Genomic DNA, 19,757 nt, shown 5'->3' on the forward strand with positions numbered 1-19,757 from the left:
ACTGTTCCCATAAGGCACAGGGTCAAGACTGATGTGCAAATAGTTGTGTCTAAACTGGAGTGGCAAAGTGAGCTAAAGAATGATGATGGATGCAACCCAGATCTGTGACAGGGGTGAGTGTCTGAAAAGTTTCAGCACTCCGTCCATCATCTCCTTGTGTTTGCTATGTTGGGTGACCGGCAGTTGTTGTTAAGGGAGAGCTCAATCTTGGTGATTTTCTCATTAAAGATATTGGCAAAGTTGTTACACACGACTTTGGAGGCCTTCACTGAGGAAGAGGCGGGTTTGAATGTCTGTTTTTTAATGAGATTAAAGAGTTCTTTGGGCTAATGTTTGGCGTTGTTTAGTGCCTCACAGCAGAATGAGGTTTTTTTCCCCCTTGATGTGTTTTTTATATTCCCTGCGTTCAGATTTGAGTAGATCGAGGTGGATTATGGTCGAGTTGTTTTCTCAGAGTCTTTCTGCAGCTCTTAATTGTCTTCTTTCCGGGTTTAGTTCTGTGTTGAATCAAGATCTCGAGGGAATGGTCCTGATTTTTTTTGTTTCAAGGGGGCTATTTGGCAAGAATAGAGGTCATTGTTGTATTGTAGTGCGAGGTAAGTTCAGTTGTCGACAGGCTGCATGCAGTGGTGGGAAGGAGTAAGTTTAGCCTTTCTTCCAGGTCAGCAAAGGGAATCTTTCTTAGATTTCTCACCCATTGGGGGGGTTCCTGTGTATGGGGTAGGCGGTTCATCATCTGGTTGAAGTGGAATAGAATGATATGGTGGTTTGACCAGTCAACAGGAAGGATGTGCTCTATGGTGATTGCATCTTCGTGGGCTATGATGGGATCTGGAATTTATTCCTTGTTGTGGGTTTGTTCGGTGAAGTGTTGGATAAGATTGTTGTTGCATAGAAGTTCATTCAAGGATTGGATCAGAGAGTTGTTTTCGTCATTCCACTGTAGGTTGAAGTCACCTAGTATTATGTTGTTGGAGTCTAAGAGAGAGCAGTGGGTATCAGGTCGGAAAGGTGTTCTACGAATAACGAGGTGTTGCCTGGGGGATGGTGGAGGAGATGGCTGTATAGAATTTTGTTTTACCTCGTCTTAATGGTGGCGGTTAGATATTCGAATGTGTTATATTTGAAGGTGTCGGATTCCGTTACGGAGATGTTGCTCTTGTGGAGGATAGCAACACCCCCACCACTGTGGTTTGTTTTGTCTTTATTGATGATTGAGAACCCTGGTGGGATGAGCATGTCCATGATTGGGGAGGAGTACTCATTTAACCAAGTTTCTGTAATAAACGTTATGTCAATGTCATTGGTGAGGATGGTTTCTGCCAGTTCTGTTGCATGCTTGGAGCCCGATCTACAGTTTATGAGCATGCATTTGTTCGTCCCATTGTTGTTGAGTTTCTTTGTTGTGGAAGCCATGGGAATATTGGTGAGGAAGGCTGGAGGCCTCGACCATCTAGGTGAGGAGCGATCACTTCCAAATCCTGTGATAACTTGGATTTTGGAGCAAGGGTTGGCCATAGAGGATGAGTCGTAGGAGTTGGAAAGATCGCTCACTTCTTTAATGGACATTCCTACCCTTGTTCTTTTGGGTCGCAGAGGATTGTATAGAAGAGGGTTGTGTTCCAAGTGTGCCATTGAGCCTTGGGCAGCCTTGTCAGTTTTGTGTTGGTAACTGTGGGTGAAGGGTGAGGGCATAGGGTAGACTGCAGAGGTGAGAAGAGGATTGATAGGATTTTGTTGATGCCCTTTATTACAAACTTTAGTTGATTTTCCAGTATCATCAGTCTCTGGGTCATACTCGAAGAGGAGGGTGTGGTGGAGTTAAGGTTTAGGCTTTCTCGCGTGTGGCTGTCTAGGGATGTAGAGAGCTTGTCGTTGATAGAGTGGCTCACAGTGTGAGTGCTGCCTAAGTTGCCCCCGAGGGAGGTCGTGGGCATGTGGCATGTAAAATCACTTTATGTTTCAAGCGTCAGCTTCTTGGGTGCCGGTGATCGGTGACAGTTAGGAGTCAATGACTGAGGGTCAGTTATACTGATTGCTTGTTGGGAGTAGTATTGTGGAGGGGGGAGAGGAGTAGTTCAGTGGGGGGTTGGAGAGTCTCAGCTGAGACGAATTCCTGATTGGTACTGGAAAGAGAGGTATGTGTAGTGTGCGTCAGGGGAAGTGGGGTAGGGGAGTGGGTGACATCTGGGAAGGTACGTTGGGTTTGTTGAGGAGTGTCATGGGATTGACTTGCGAATTATCCAGGGGGGTAAGTCTGTTGGTGGCCAGGGAGTTGTTTGATTGGACATAGTGTGAGTGGGAGAGGGCGTTGCGTATCGCGGGGAAGAGGGAGTCGAATGAGTCTAGGTTGTCATTGTTGGCTTGGATCAGTACTGTACCGTTGCTTTAAATGGTCGCTGAGGTGTTACCACTTTGGGCGGTTTGCAATTGGGATCGTCACTTTGCAGCTGAGAGGGGTGCTGGTTGTTTTAGATTTGTGAAGGTGGGATCTCAGAATGGTATTCCATTCTGCAGGGCTCATGGGGTGAAAAATGAGATCCATTTTCTGCTGGCCTTTGGAGAAGCAGTGATATATATCAGCGAATAGTGTTTCTAGGTGCTGTCTAATCAGCTTGTGTTTAAAGCTTCTTTTCGCTCTGAGTGAGAGATTGGGGGTAAAGATGATGGAGAAAGAGTTTGGCCTGTGGGGTTTCAGGCAGTTTGTTGCAGGGCCGTGGCGGGAAGTTGCGGTGACAGGTATCATGTTGTCTCAGTTAGCAGGGTATATTGCTATCCAGGTCTCTCACCAGTCTATTGGTCTTAGAGGGGTGGAACTGGGCAGTGGGGTTGGATCTCGCTCTTCTCTTTTTAATTGAGCTAACAAGGGATTTATCTTGAGGTTACACCTGTGAGTGGGTGTAGTGATCGTTTTCTCTGTCTGGTATAGATTTGTTCCTCAGGAGAGGTCAGGGCGAGTACTGTCTATGTGCTGAGGAGCCGTAGCCATCGTGAGGGGGTGTCAAGTCGGCTAGCAACCACCCTCCCTTAGTGGTCTGATGAGCCACCAACTCAGGGAATTGTGCGGTAGTGTGAATTTTTTAGGACAGCCTACTGGCTTTTGCATCTAATAAGTTCAGAAGGGCATGTAAGAAGGACAGACTCTAAGTTAAAGAATGTTGGGGTAGGTATTATACCGATGGTGTTCTTCCAGCATCATCAGCTCCTCTTCTCCCGGTGGTCCATTCAGATAGGAACATAATGCCACCACTGTAAAGGCTTTTGTCAGTACTTCTGTCCTGAGTTGGGGTATGTATACACAGTTGTCCTTAAATGGTGCTCTTTCTTGGTGTGCTCGGACGAAGATCTTATGTTCATGGTACTTTGCCACTCTCGCCAGGCACTTCTATAAATCCTTTGGGTTTTTCTGATCAGCTTCCAGATTGGTCAGGTCCCTAAGATTAACAGGAGGCATGAGTACTCCTCGCATTAAAGCTGTTTACAGTTCAACAAGCCACTCCTCGCAGCTTATACTCCTCTTCTCCTGATGAGTTATTATCATAAGTGCCACTCTTCACGTTTTTGTGGTGAAAAACACTTTGCAGGTAGGAGGACTCAATGAGCCATCATCTTAGGGTCAGGCATTTGTGACCTGATGGGTGGCCATTAAGTGTCAGGAACACATTTTTTACTTTTTCTTTCTAAGGATCGCAAGTGCTTCTTAAGATAAAGCTGTTACCAGTTCTGCCCAATGTATAAAGTAAACAGTGTCTATGGGCAGCTCCTCGTGCATTTGTTAAGGATAGCTCGTCAGATGTAGATAAACTCGAGGATCTGCCATCTTGAGGTCAGGCATCTGAGTTTTTATGGACTCGCTCCTTTCCGTTATTGTGGCCGGCGAGTGCTCCTCAAAATAGAGCTGTGTGCAATTCTGCTTAGGGTACAGAGTGATCAGTCTCAGCGTACCGCTCCCCGTGCTGTTGTTAAGCATAGCGCATTGGAGGTCGATGAACGCGAGGAGCCGCCATCTTAGGGTTAGGCATCCGAGTTTTAAGGTATCCCCTCGCCTCTCCGATTACTGTGGCCGGCGTATCCGAGGCAGATTTCACAGGTGGTCTATTGAAAAGACCCTTCTTCTTGGAACGCTCCGGTACTCATCAGCACACTTTTCTCGTGAGATACGCTTTTAAGTCACCGATGGCCTTCTTAGGGTCAGGCAGTCTCATTCTCGACTCGGTGATCAAAGTTATCTTGGTGCCTGTTTTTCTTCGGGAGTAGAGATGTGTAGCTGGTAGTCGTCACCTGTGACTCTTGCGTGTCTCATGCGAGGCTGTCCGGGAATCGCTAGTAGAGGTGTCTGCCGAAACGATCACCTCTGAGGCATCTGTTTCGGTTCTGGAGGTATGGAGGCACAGATCTTCGTTTCCTGTCATGTGTCACAACGCGATTCAGGCTCGCCCCCTTGGCCTTCTACTCCTGTGAGATTACCCCTCATATTCGTCCATGTAAATATTATCTATTCCCATTTTCCTAACATGAACCATGAGAGTAAAGGAGAAAATGTATTCACTAGGCATTTAAAGCCTGCAATCCACTGAGTTTAAAATAACTATTACCATTTCCTTATTGGAATCTTGAAATAAAGTTAATGTGGTGACATGTGCCTGAGAGTTCTGCTATGTCATGGAATCTGTTCAGTCGGATTCAATGACAGGCAGTTGCTGTCTGGGCCCCTGTTTGGTGAGACATGTCTCCAAGCCTCTCGTTGTAATAAATCCCAGTTTTACTAAGAAGTCTCCAGCTTCCGTCTTCATTTCATTCTGGCGATGATCGGAACAAACGAAAGAAGCTGCACTCATATTTAAAGATCAAGACAAAAGAAAATCTTCGTAATTCCAGTCTATCCAGCCAACACGGAGTTTAAAAAGAATACAGGGGCCAGAGAATTGGTGAGATCTTTCTGTTTTTAGCTTGCGCGACTGAGGATACATGTTAGAATAAGGACTTTAATGACTTTATTAAATTCATTTTAAATACGCTATTGCGCATCGAAAATTTGAAGATTGCGTGCGGCAAACCTAAGGAGCTTTTGACATACAGCATGAGACATTGCGCGCGGACCTTGCGTGCGCTCTCAACGAATCGTCAGCTCATAACTCGAACGCTGAAGGCTAACCTCACGCACTAACCCTGAATGCGTTAATATTGAAGATCGAATATTTTCATAACATTTCCTCATGTTAACGCGCGCATAACTTGCTGAAGCTTAAACAACAATAAGTTGATCATGAAATTACGATCCACTCACCTTCGAGCAGTCTCACAAGTATAAGCCCATCTACAGTGAATTATGGGAAGTTTAATGCCATGAAAATAGAAGATGTACTAATCCATTGCATTCTGGGATATGAATGGGCAAAGAAATTAATATTCAGTTTCAAAGGGAACATAAGTGTTTTCCAACAGCGATTGTAAGCCTTTTAACGAGGAAAATTGGTTTAAAAGTTATTCAACAGCGATTTGCACGCTAAAATTTAATGAAAACCAAGAAAAAAAGTGCAAATTATTTCTTGAGTCTAAAATAATACAATAGCGATTTGCACGCTAAAATTTAATGAAAACCAAGAAAAAAAATGCTAATTATTTCTTGAGTCTAAAATAATACAACAGCGATTTGCACGATTTCCACAAATTTTTTTTTTTTATTCTACAATTCATTTGACTTTAAGATTTAAGAATTTGTATGGACGACATGCAAAGTATGCAAGCACCAGCACCTTTTTTGCAAGACCCAGGAGACCCACCCTTAGAGTGGAATCTATGGCTAAGATCATTTAAAGCCTATTTAGGTGCCATTGATGCTAAAAAATGTAGACCAGAAAGACGGAAAAATTTGATGTATTACCACTTGGGAGTGGAAGGACAAAATGTTTTTGACCACCTTCCTGAACATGTTTCTGCAGAGAATGAAAATTTAGATGAATTTGAGACAGCGGTTGCTCAACTTGACAAATATTTTACAAAAACGAAAAATATGGTAGTACATAGGTACAAATTCTTCACAAGAGCTCAGCAACCCAACGAAAATATAGACACTTATGTCACGGCTCTAAAAATGTTAGCATCCAAATGTGAGTTTGAAAATTTTATGGAGAGCTAATTTGCGACCAATTAGTAGCCAGATGCCATTCTAAAAATATCCAACAAAGACTACTAGCTTCCAAGAACCCTACATTAGATAAAGCCATTGATTTAGCCAAAAGTATTGAAGGTTCTTCTATTGATGCAAAGGTCCTTGAAGATTCTCTATCCAAATTGTCAATCTCTGGTGCAGTTATCAACAAACCAAATTTGGCAAAAAATCAACAACAAACTTTTAAAAATAAACCTTTTGTCAATCCTAACTCTAATATTCAACAATTTCAGAAAGTATTTTGTTTCAGATATAGTTCGCCATCACATGTTTCTTCATTTAAATTTTGTCCAGCCTTTGGACAACAATGTAAAAAATGTGGTAAAATTGGTCATTATATGAAAATGTGTAGAACAGGAAAACCTATTAATGTTTGCTGTGTTATAAATGATTTTGGTAATAATTTTGATGAAGGAAATCCTGAAAATAACCAAGAATTGCTTTTAGGCATAAGATGTGTCAATTCAAATGACGAAGATCTGGTTATTGATCCTAATCTTAATGTTTCAATTGAAGGTCACGCCATACAATTGTTGGTTGATACTGGTGCACCTATAACCATTATTTCAAATGAAATCTTTGAAAAGAATTGGTATGACAAAATTTTGATTCCTCCAGATATCCTCACGGTAGCATTTGAAGAAAGCAAAGTGGACCTTATTGGTTTTTTCCGGACTAACATACAAATTTTAAATGAATCCACATATGGTAAAGTCTATGTTGCAAGAAAAGGAATAAATGTATTAGGCTTAATTCACCAAGCTGAATTTGGCATTACAATTAGGCCAGGTTTAGAACAACCTATTTCATTTGAAAAGAAAAGAGTAGGTTCAGTAACCAACAATGACAAGTTTTGGGAGAGAAAATTCACAAAAGTATTCAAAGACAAATTAGGTAAGATTACAGATTTTAAATATCATATTAAAGTCAAAAGTGTCGTTGTCCCCATAAAACACAAACTACGGAATATACCCTTAAGTATAAGGAATGATTTTTCTGCCATGCTTAATAATATATGTTCACAGGGTATTATCGAAAAGACTGATGGAACTTTGTGGTTATCTCCAATAGTTCTAGCGAAGAAATAAAATGGGGAATTACGCATGTGTGTGGATATGAGGAGTGTAAATGAGGCCATTTGGGTAGATAATTATCCATTACCAAGGATGGAAGATTTAATAACTAAAGTAGGACAAGTTAAGTGGTTTAGCAAGTTAGATTTGAGGGCAGCCTACCATTAGGTTGAGTTAGAAGAAAGTTCTAGACACCTAACTGCATTTGTAACTCCTGATGAAGTTTTTCAATTTTGCCGTATGCCTTTTGGCATTGCATCTGCTGCAGCAGTGTTTCAAAGACTGATGTCAGTTATGTTCATTGATAACAAAAATGTGGCAATTTTTCAAGACGACATTTTTATATTTGCTAACACTCGAAATGAACATGATTCGGCATAAATCAATGTATTGGAAACATTGGAAAAAAGAGGTGTGACTTTAAGAAGAGATAAATGTATCTTCAAAACAAAAGAAATTGAGTATCTTGGACATGTGTTCTCTGAGAAGGGAATTAAACCCAAGCCAAGTCCAGTGAAAAGTATTGTAGATGCTCCTGCACCTCAGAACAGAGACCAATTACTATCCTTTCTAGGATTGTGCAAATTCTATGCTAAATTTATGCGTAATTTTGCTAGTATCACTGAATGTTTCAAAGTATTACTCAAGAAAGGAGAAAAATTTGTATGGTCTGAAATTTGCGATAAAATCAAAAAAGATATTACTTCAGCGCCTACATTACAACCTTTTGTAGAAGGTAAAAAGACTTTTGTAACTGTTGATGCCTCTGAATATGGTTTGGGTGCAGTTTTAACTCAATTTAACGTTAAACATGAAACAACTGTTGGTTTTGCATCTAGGACATTACGTCCTCCCGAACATAAATATTCTGTCATAGAAAAAGAATTGTTAGCGTGCGTATGGAGTGTAGAGAAGTTCATTGCTTATTTGTGCGGAAGGCCATTTACATTAAGGACAGATCATCGTCCTTTAGTAGAAATTTTATCAGGGATAAAACTAAAACATACTACTGCACGTATAGCTAGACTTTCAGCTAGACTATTAGAATTCTGTTTCTCTGTAGAGTACATCCCAGGAGGGAAAAATTCCAGAGCAGACTGTCTCTCTAGACTTCCAATTGGGGATTGTGACGAGTATGATTGGGAGTCAGAAATAGAAGAATGTTTTATTGCCTTTATCGGTGATTCCAGCATATGTACAGATGAAAATGAATGGATCAAAGAATTACACAATGACACTATTTTAAAAGAAGTTTTGAAAATGATTACATCAGGTTGGCCAAAAGAAAAAAATTTGGAGGAAAAGCTACAAAGGTTTTGGAAAATATCAGATGAATTATCTTTAGAATGTGATAAGCTGATGCGGGGAGATAAGCTTATTCCTCCCACTTGCTTTCATGAACGAATCATTAATTTAGCGCACTCTGGTCATTTAGGTTCTACTTCAACAAAAAGGAAAATAAGCGAACATTTTTGCTGGCGCAGAATGGACCATGAAATAGATCTGTATGTACGTGATTGTAGAAAATGTAAAATTAGTGATAAAGTCTTAAAAACTGAAAAAGAAGTGCAATGTTCCACTGTTTGTCCGGAAACAGTTTGGCAGTGTGTTGGAGTAGATTTCTTAGGACCCTACCATGTTTTACCTAATCATATAAGATATTTTGTTGTCCTAATTGATCATCTGTCTAGATGGGTAGAAGTTAGAGGAGTGATGGAACCTACTACAAAAAATGTTATCAAATTTTTAAAGATGTATTTGCAAGAGAAGGTATTCCAAATGAAATATTAACTGATAATGGTTTACAATGTATTTCTTTAGAAATGCAGTTGTTTTTAGAGAAATGCAATATTAAACATATCAAAACACCTTTGTACAACCCACAAAGTAACGGTAAAGTGGAATGATTCAATAGAATTTTAGTCGACTGTATACAGTCTACTTTAAAATGTAACATGAATGTTGAAACAGCTTTGAAAGAATTAATCTGGAGTTACAGAACAACACCCACAGTGTTACGACTAAAACCCCATTCGAACTAATGAGAGGAAGAAAAGCCACTACTGCCTTATGTCCTTCCTTGATGTCCTCTTGTCTTGACAAAAAAGTAGACATTAACAATTCATGGAATGTAGCTAAGTCAAATTCTGATGCTTCAAGTACCAAGAAAATTGTCAAAAACTGGGAAAATCTAATTGGAGTTGGGTGACTAGGTACGTGTCAGAAATCCTTGCCTCGTTGGAAAAGGATTTTCTAAGTTTAAGGCTCCATTACAAATTATAGATTTAAGAAGAAATGCAGCAAATCTATCTGATGGAAATTGATGGAATATTTCTTGTTTAGCATTAGATCCCAATACCAATTCAGATATTTTCGTTGTCTTCTGATGATATTCCCACTGTGAATAATCAATGTACTCAAGAGGAAAATGTAAGAAGAAGTATGCGCACAAAATTCACTTCTAGAAAATTAGAAGATTTTGTTTGTGACTAATTTTAGTTTTTTTTTAGAAGGGAGGAAAGCTTACTGGTTCTTTATTATTGTTTAGACTTTCTTTCTAGTATGTAGTTATTTGCCAAGGGAGGAAGGCTTACTGGTTATTTATTATTGTTTAGACTTTCTTTCTAGTATGTAGTTATTTGCCAAGTTATAAAAATCATTTTAGAATATTGTCTATTTGTTTGAAAAAAGGAAGATATGTAGTGACGTGTGCCTGAGAGTTCTGCTATGTCATGGAATCTGTTCAGTCGGATTCCATGACAGGCAGTTGCTCTCTGGGCCCCTGTTTGGTGAGACATGTCTCCAAGCCTCTTGTTGTAATAAATACCAGTTTTACTAAGAAGTCTCCAGCTTCCGTCTTCATTTCAGTTCAACATATATGTAATGGCCATATCCTATAAGGTAACCCATCACATTTTGTACACAGGTGAAAATATCTCAAAACGCAGAGTTTGTGATTGTCTATCAACAACGTAGTGAAGAATACAGCCATTAAAACAATTCCTGACAGGTTAGCACTAACAAATACTGAAGAGAGTTAACTTTCACTTTGTACCTGTAAGCACTACACTACACTGCCACCGGTAGACACTTAAGACAATGGTGCCCAACATCCATCATCCCCAATGATCTTGTAGCACATCCACAAAAGTCTTTTAAAGGTGCACATGAAAGAAATTAAGGGTCTTGGACACCAGAAAGCAAAGTTGAAATTAGAACTGTAATTTGAAGCAGAAAGAATTATTTCTTGGATTATAATTGGCTCACTATTAAATATATGCCTGGGCGCATCAAGGGAAGTGGAAAAGTGGACTCACTTTATCCTCATTTCTCATAAATACATTGATTCAGGTGGTCCGTTTTAAAGCCACACTTTTGAAAGAATACCTAAAACAGTGATGAATTGCACGTGAAGTGCGGAAGACACACATAGTAATCATAAGAATGCAAAATATGTTGCAAAAGATTAACAAAGAGAAATTGTCTTTTATAAATTGATGAAAGGTATTATTTTTGATGTCCAAATTTGCATGTTAAATGGATATTGGCTATAAATATTTTATATTGTAAAATGATTTAGTACACTAATCCACAATAAACTACATCATTGATAACACCCTATACTATAGAAATGCTACCTCATACCCAGGCACTCAATCAATAAAAAGTAGCTGTTGGTGCTTTGTAATTTGGAAACATACTTGGCATTTAGCCATTCTCGACTGTGCCAGACGTTGCCACTTCCTTTACCAGACTCTCCTTCTACAGACACGTTGATAACATATTAGGTAACATATTACAACCCAACCTTCAAGAGCACAATACCATACTTGAGATGTCAAATTCCAAATTTTGTACCCATTTTTAGTATTTGTCTACAAATCGTTGTGCATTAAGAAAATGCTTATTGCCTAAACTTGTCCAAATCTGGGAAATAATTGTTTTTGCAAGAGTATTGGCTCCAATAAAAAAACTACAGAGACCTTTGAACCTTGTGACAGAATTTAAAAGAATATTCAAAACCATAGTATGTCCATACTCTATACAGTGTTGGAACGCCAAGCGTACAGTGACTGATCCACCATATCAGAAAGTGCTAAAAGACATGGTGATTCATTGGCATTCTCAGCAATCATTCGAGAAAACATTTAGCAATTCAAATCAATGATCTTTAATTTTACATTCCTTATTTGACATGGGCATTTCACCCTTTTTCAAGATACTATTACTTTTGTATCTCAAGTAATTGACAATTACAGCAAGTCTCATGGGATGCTCTACGGCCTTGTTCACGCCCAGAGTGAGACTGTGGGATTAAGAGTTGTAGCTTGTGATGTTATGTGTCCTTATCTTTGCAAGAGTGCAATTTAAGACGTGTGAAGCTTGTAGAAATAAGGACCGAAAGTATAAACTGTTAATAAAAAGCATACAAAGGCCATACAATCTGACCACCCCTGAACCACCAGTTTTTTAACTATATGAAAAAGATAATTCCTCCGCTGCAGAAAAACAACAACAAAAAACAGAGGAAAAGAGCACCCTGTCCTCGCACTCCTCCTTCCCCCAGGCAACTACTTATGATTTGCTGGACCACTGATGACGCCTTAAAATTAATGTCTAGATTTGAAATACTGCATAATCGTGGAAATGACCGCATGTGCCCTTTTGGAGCCAACTTTGAGCATTCTTTAATTAGGAAAGAAGAGAGAACTTTATTTTTCCATTTAAATGATTTAAAAAAATCATCAGCTTGCAAGGTGCCAAAACTGGGAAGCAGATGGTCTGAACTCCCACGAGTAGTAGAAATAAAATATGTTTTTATGGTGAACCCGACCATTTAATTAGTCAAAAAAATGTAATCAGGTGTCACGGAACATTTATTTTTCTTTCGCAACAGATGAATTGACATGTTTGTTTCCCAGATTTTTTGGCACATCCCCGTCGTCCATATAACAGGCACGCTGCTACTGCATGAGGAACCAAAGTGCCATATTGGAACGTGTTACCCAACAAGTACTAACTCAGGACACTCCTTATCCAACAGATTCAGGGAAAATCGTGAAAGCCTTGACCCAAGAGCAGGACCCGCACCCAGCACCATCACACATTTCTTCGGAAATGTGGTAACGAGGCCAGAATTTAGTTTTCACTGCATTTCACTTGTCACGGTTTGAGTGGGAGAGCGATCCATAAAAATGTGCGTCACAAGAATTGCAGTCAGGCCAAGCACTAAGGACAAATGATTTTTGACGTCTGTGACCTACTATGCCCGGTCAGCCAGTCCATTCCCGAGCCATCTAGAAACAGGTGCCATGCTATTCTCTTGCTTTCACAGTACTACTGCTCATCTGATTGCCTTGGTATGTCATTTTCATTAATTTATTTTGCTTTCACCAGCTATCCTGTAAAGTTGTCCATTTACTTACTATTTTTCACTGCCTTTTCACTGACATTTATTTTGTTTGCTTTACTTCTCGCCTTAGCCCCAATGCTTCTTTGTAAAACATATTTGGCCCTTGACTTTTTTTATTCACTTTAGGGGCTACAATGTTTTTATTATATTATTATATCACACACACACCGCGTTTGCTAATTCTTGGCTCTTTCCTCATTGGATTTATGATTTACACCATTTATCATTTTGATAGAACATCTCTAGTCTGAGCTCCTTCCAGTCTTTTTCTTCCAGAAATGTCTTCACTAGAAGGGACCGTATTGGACCGTCAATCTGTGAAAAAAATCACTTCACATGTCAACAAATCATCAAATAGGATGTGTGTGATAGAGAAAATCCTCTTGTATTTGATCTAAATCGACAATAATTGTGCTACATGTAAGAAACTGTGCCACATACATGGTGCACATGACAACTGACTTGACTCAGTTAACTAACTGAATTTTGATTGTGAGGGAGAGGGCATGAATGTTTAATGTACATTCTTTTTAAAACTCTCACTTCTAATAAATGCCTTCTCAATGAAGTGAAACAATCTGATGTACTAGTAAGGTGACTTGCTTCACTACGTTAAATTCACTTTTTGGAATTTTGAAGGAGCTTTACCATTTTTTACTGATGTTTATTGCACAATTTACGTGACAAGCATTATCACGGCTCAGCTCGTTCTGTCGTTCATGGGCTCTTAGAGCCAAGCCCAGGTGGTTGGCTTGGCTTTCATTGTTAGTTTGTTGGCTCCCCCACCTCTAGCAAAATGCATGGTAGCTGAATTACCAAGGGTCAGGTCTCGCTGCCCTTCCTCTGAGAAAATCAAGTTTTATGTTTTTGCCAGTGAGGGGCTTTAAGTGGGTTGAAAAAACTGGGGGGGTCTCTCAATAGGGCGTGGCCAATGTAATTAAGGGCGTGGCTTAAAAACACATAAGCTATAAATCTGTGCTTAGCATAGTGTGCCGCCCCACTTGTATTTTGCTGTTTCTTTCATTGCATCCAGATATGATACAACAAGTAACATCATACCTACAACAAGTCAGGACTTTTGCCTTTGTCAATGGTTGTTAGTAGCATAAGATAAATAAGCAGCAACTATTGCTTGTATATAATATTGCAAAAGCTTCCACTTAAAGCCCTGGTGACACCCCGACAATGTTGCTGCTCCTGAGTTTCAGGAAGAGAAGGGAAATCCAAAGAGAAAATGACTCTCTTTAAAGGATTTCCCTTCCCCTACAACGCTCACCTGGCATGACCTCATTCCGTAACTTCTCCAAAAGAGAGAAGTGAGCAGTGTGAGCATGCGCACATCCATGTGACTGCAGTCACTGAAGTCCAGAAAAAAATGGACCGCCTGTGCCAGGGCACAAAACAGAACCCGTTTCAAGGCCCCCTTTCAAAAACTGCCCATGCTCAGCACCAGTGAGACCCGGCCCACACAAAGCCTTGTTGCCAGTGGTAAACACACTGGGCACTCTGGCGCTTAATGGGGGTCTAGATTCTAGCACACAAGATACTGCTTCTATTACCTCCGATACATCATGCTTCACTTATGGGATGACGCAGGTACCTGCATAGATACTGAACGGCACACTACACCAAAGATTAGTGGAGTAGCAAGGTCAGAAGTTTGGGGGACAGCGGCCGCCCCCCTTCGCCCACGTTCTTACCTGTGGCAGTCACTGACTGCAGGAGTCACCAGCTGACAGATGGCAAAATGTCTAGCTACGCCACTGCCAAGGATGCCTAGTCCTGATTCTACCTCATGCATTTCTGTGGCACTCTATACTGTCTGTTGCATTATCCCACTCTGGCAGGTTCTTTTTGAATCCAATTTTTTTCCCACCATTTTCCTATCCCTTTCTTCCTCCTTCTTTCTGATTTGCTAATTCTGTGTCGCTTGCAGTGGTTCAAAGTAGTTTAATGATGCAAAACAAGTCCTAACCCCAAAAATGCAGTGCTGGTGCCTACTACGTGACACCTTCGGTACAAATGAAGCACTGGGGCACACCTTCTCCTTCACAAGGCCACTTTCTAGGAGCTATTATTCCATCATGTTGTGTTCACTCTGGGCGATCAGTTCTGTGACGAATCATCTCAGATGTGCATTGCCCACAGGCTCGCCCAGTAGCTTTTCTACTAAATTATCCGTAAATGCACTGAATGCATCTGACCATGACTCAGAGCATTTGGTAACCATATTCGTCACACACAGTAAAGCCCATAAATAACACTCCCACCATGTATTGCTTGCTCAGCAAGAGGGAAACACAGTTTACTAATCTGGCTCCAATTCACGGCTGATGAACTTCTGACGAGTCTGATTCTTCTGCCTGTATGCAATGCAATATAATTTTGGCTAAAGGTGGAGTATGTAACGTTCACTCTGCTATAATCTAGTGCCAAAAGGCCCAGCCAAATTAAATATGAATATCGGCTACGGTTCCCTCTGTTTATACACGTTATTGGGAAGATTTTGAATATGTCTTGATTCATAAGTATAAAATGTGCTTTAAATTATTGGGTACTTTCAGGTACTAAGTACCGGCATTTCTTACATTTGAAAGGGAGAGTAGCAGCACTTCTCATCACGGATGCAATACTTTCATTGGGAGAGTACTGGCACCTTTAAATAGCAAACAGTTACCCTGGGATAGGAAATACTTGCACCTAATTCTTTCCATTTCAGACACTGAGGGGCTTATTTACAAGCCCCTTGCGTCACCGGTGCGTCACTTTTCCCCATATTAAAAGTAAGGTACCCATGGCAAAAGGGGATTGTAAATAAGTCCCTGAGTAAATCCATTCATTTTCAAAACACTGATTTCTAGCTTTGTGGTGATGTCTGCCTAAAAACGCCCTCATCTGTTCAGAGTTTAACCACACTTATGGATTTCCGGTCCTTTGGAACCGCTCTGTAGCAGTGCTTAATTTGAGCCAGTGATTACAGGTGGGGGCCTCTGCCATTCATTTTTTGGGACCAGCACTTTCATTCATTCAGTACTTTATTTTTGTCATGGGACTTTGAGCGAGCGCAAGAGAGAGAAAAACACAGAGTGGCTTATTTAGAACACCCTCGCGCAACCTTAAGGTCACTTTTCCCATGTTAAAAATGATGCAAAAGTGGTGCAAGGGGCTTGTAAATCTGCCCCACATTGCGGAAAGACGGAGTAATAAAAAGATGGAAAACTCAGGGAGAGAAAATGCCATTCATTTTTTGGAACCAGCACTTTCATGCTTTAAATTATTGGGTACTTTCAGGTACTAAGTACCGGCACTTCTTACATTTAAAGGGAGAGTACCAGCACTTCTCATCACGGATGCAATACTTTTAATGGGAGAGTAATGGCACCTTCAAATAGCAAACAGTTACCCTGGAATAGGAAATACTTGCACCTAAGTCTTCCATTTCAGACACTGAGGGGCTTATTTACAAGCCCCTTGCGTCACTGGTGCGTCACTTTTCCCCATATTAAAAGTAAGGTACCCATGGCAAAAGGGGATTGTAAATAAGTCCCTGAGTAAATCCATTCATTTTCAAAACACTGATTCCTAGCTTTGTGGTGATGTCTGCCTAAAAACGCCTAAAAACGCCCCCATCTATTCAGAGTTTAACCGCACTTATGGATTTCCGGTCCTTTGGAACCGCTCTGTAGCAGTGCTTAATTTGAGCCAGTGATTACAGGTGGGGGCCTCTGCCATTCATTTTTTGGGACCACTACTTTCATTCATTCAGTACTTTATTTTTGTCATGGGACTTTGAGCGAGTGCTTCCTTCCTGAACGGTCGCTCCCCTCGCTCTCCTGCCAGAATCTTTATTGACATCACCTGCACCGCAGCTGAAGCCCTGTGCACCCGAGCTCCCCTGACTGCGCCTGGTATCGTTGCCATTAACAAACGCTATCGCGTTCTGAAGCTCTTACTCGCGCAGCGCTTTAAATACTTCATTGCCAATAATTGAATTGTGCCTGTTGTAATTTTATTTTCCGCATCTCGCTCTGTGCCACATAGCCTTTAAAGTTTACCGCGTGTATCTTATCTTCAACATTAGCGCTTTGTAGCTGATTGGCGCTTTAGAACCCTAGTTGTTCAATTTAATTTGGCGCTCTGGGTTTATTACGTGCACCTCATTGCTGCGTTGTGCTTCAACGTTAGTAGTCTCTGAGTGGCGCTTTGGCAGAGGTATTGTGGTGGAATTGAGAGCCTTTAGCTGCCTGTTGACGATCATTGTGCTGTGCCCTCGCTGCTGCTTTTAGTTTCCCTTTTGCCCTCCATTTTGTGTTTTCCTCTCCCCTGACCCGCCTCTCTGATCCCGCCTCCCAGCTGACCCTCCCACACACGAAGAACAGACTCTCCCCAGCCCGTACCTAGCTGTGACCGCCGGGATTCCTTCCTGAACGGTCGCTCCCCTCGCTCTCCTGCCAGAATCTTTATTGACATCACCTGCACCGCAGCTGAAGCCCTGTGCACCCGAGCTCCCCTGACTGCGCCTGGTATCGTTGCCATTAAAAAACGCTATCGCGTTCTGAAGCTCTTACTCGCGCAGCGCTTTAAATACTTCATTGCCAATAATTGAATTGTGCCTGTTGTAATTTTATTTTCCGCATCTCGCTCTGTGCCACATAGCCTTTAAAGTTTACCGCGTGTATCTTATCTTCAACATTAGCGCTTTGTAGCTGATTGGCGCTTTAGAACCCTAGTTGTTCAATTTAATTTGGCGCTCTGTGTTTATTACGTGCACCTCATTGCTGCGTTGTGCTTCAACGTTAGTAGTCTCTGAGTGGCGCTTTGGCAGAGGTATTGTGGTGGAATTGAGAGCCTTTAGCTGCCTGTTGACGATCATTGTGCTGTGCCCTCGCTGCTGCTTTTAGTTTCCCTTTTGCCCTCCATTTTGTGTTTTCCTCTCCCCTGACCCGCCTCTCTGATCCCGCCTCCCAGCTGACCCTCCCACACACGAAGAACAGACTCTCCCCAGCCCGTACCTAGCTGTGACCGCCGGGATTCCTTCCTGAACGGTCGCTCCCCTCGCTCTCCTGCCAGAATCTTTATTGACATCACCTGCACCGCAGCTGAAGCCCTGTGCACCCGAGCTCCCCTGACTGCGCCTGGTATCGTTGCCAATAACAAACGCTATCGCGTTCTGAAGCTCTTACTCGCGCAGCGCTTTAAATACCTCATTGCCAATAATTGAATTGTGCCTGTTGTAATTTTATTTTCCGCATCTCGCTCTGTGCCACATAGCCTTTAAAGTTTACTGCGTGTATCTTATCTTCAACATTAGCGCTTTGTAGCTGATTGGCGCTTTAGAACCCTAGTTGTTCAATTTAATTTGGCGTTCTGTGTTTATTACGTGCACCTCATTGCTGCGTTGTGCTTCAACGTTAGTAGTCTCTGAGTGGCGCTTTGGCAGAGGTATTGTGGTAGAATTGAGAGCCTTTAGCTGCCTGTTGACGATCATTGTGCTGTGCCCTCGCTGCTGCTTTTAGTTTCACTTTTGCCCTCCATTTTGTGTTTTCCTCTCCCCTGACCCGCCTCTCTGATCCCGCCTCCCAGCTGACCCTCCCACACACGAAGAACAGACTCTCCCCAGCCCGTACCTAGCTGTGACCGCCGGGATTCCTTCCTGAACGGTCGCTCCCCTCGCTCTCCTGCCAGAATCTTTATTGACATCACCTGCACCGCAGCTGAAGCCCTGTGCACCCGAGCTCCCCTGACTGCGCCTGGTATCGTTGCCATTAACAAACGCTATCGCGTTCTGAAGCTCTTACTCGCGCAGCGCTTTAAATACTTCATTGCCAATAATTGAATTGTGCCTGTTGTAATTTTATTTTCCGCATCTCGCTCTGTGCCACATAGCCTTTAAAGTTTACCGCGTGTATCTTATCTTCAACATTAGCGCTTTGTAGCTGATTGGCGCTTTAGAACCCTAGTTGTTCAATTTAATTTGGCGCTCTGTGTTTATTACGTGCACCTCATTGCTGCGTTGTGCTTCAACGTTAGTAGTCTCTGAGTGGCGCTTTGGCAGAGGTATTGTGGTGGAATTGAGAGCCTTTAGCTGCCTGTTGACGATCATTGTGCTGTGCCCTCGCTGCTGCTTTTAGTTTCACTTTTGCCCTCCATTTTGTGTTTTCCTCTCCCCTGACCCGCCTCTCTGATCCCGCCTCCCAGCTGACCCTCCCACACACGAAGAACAGACTCTCCCCAGCCCGTACCTAGCTGTGACCGCCGAGATTCCTTCCTGAACGGTCGCTCCCCTCGCTCTCCTGCCAGAATCTTTATTGACATCACCTGCACCGCAGCTGAAGCCCTGTGCACCCGAGCTCCCCTGACTGCGCCTGGTATCGTTGCCATTAACAAACGCTATCGCGTTCTGAAGCTCTTACTCGCGCAGCGCTTTAAATACTTCATTGCCAATAATTGAATTGTGCCTGTTGTAATTTTATTTTCCGCATCTCGCTCTGTGCCACATAGCCTTTAAAGTTTACCGCGTGTATCTTATCTTCAACATTAGCGCTTTGTAGCTGATTGGTGCTTTAGAACCCTAGTTGTTCAATTTAATTTGGCGCTCTGTGTTTATTACGTGCACCTCATTGCTGCGTTGTGCTTCAACGTTAGTAGTCTCTGAGTGGCGCTTTGGCAGAGGTATTGTGGTGGAATTGAGAGCCTTTAGCTGCCTGTTGACGATCATTGTGCTGTGCCCTCGCTGCTGCTTTTAGTTTCACTTTTGCCCTCCATTTTGTGTTTTCCTCTCCCCTGACCCGCCTCTCTGATCCCGCCTCCCAGCTGACCCTCCCACACACAAAGAACAGACTCTCCCCAGCCCGTACCTAGCTGTGACCGCCGGGATTCCTTCCTGAACGGTCGCTCCCCTCGCTCTCCTGCCAGAATCTTTATTGACATCACCTGCACCGCAGCTGAAGCCCTGTGCACCCGAGCTCCCCTGACGGCGCCTGGTATCGTTGCCATTAACAAACGCTATCGCGTTCTGAAGCTCTTACTCGCGCAGCGCTTTAAATACTTCATTGCCAATAATTGAATTGTGCCTGTTGTAATTTTATTTTCCGCATCT

Source organism: Lissotriton vulgaris, chromosome 3_1 (genome assembly GCF_964263255.1).
Source record: "Lissotriton vulgaris chromosome 3_1, aLisVul1.2, whole genome shotgun sequence".
Lineage (NCBI taxonomy): Eukaryota > Metazoa > Chordata > Amphibia > Caudata > Salamandridae > Lissotriton > Lissotriton vulgaris.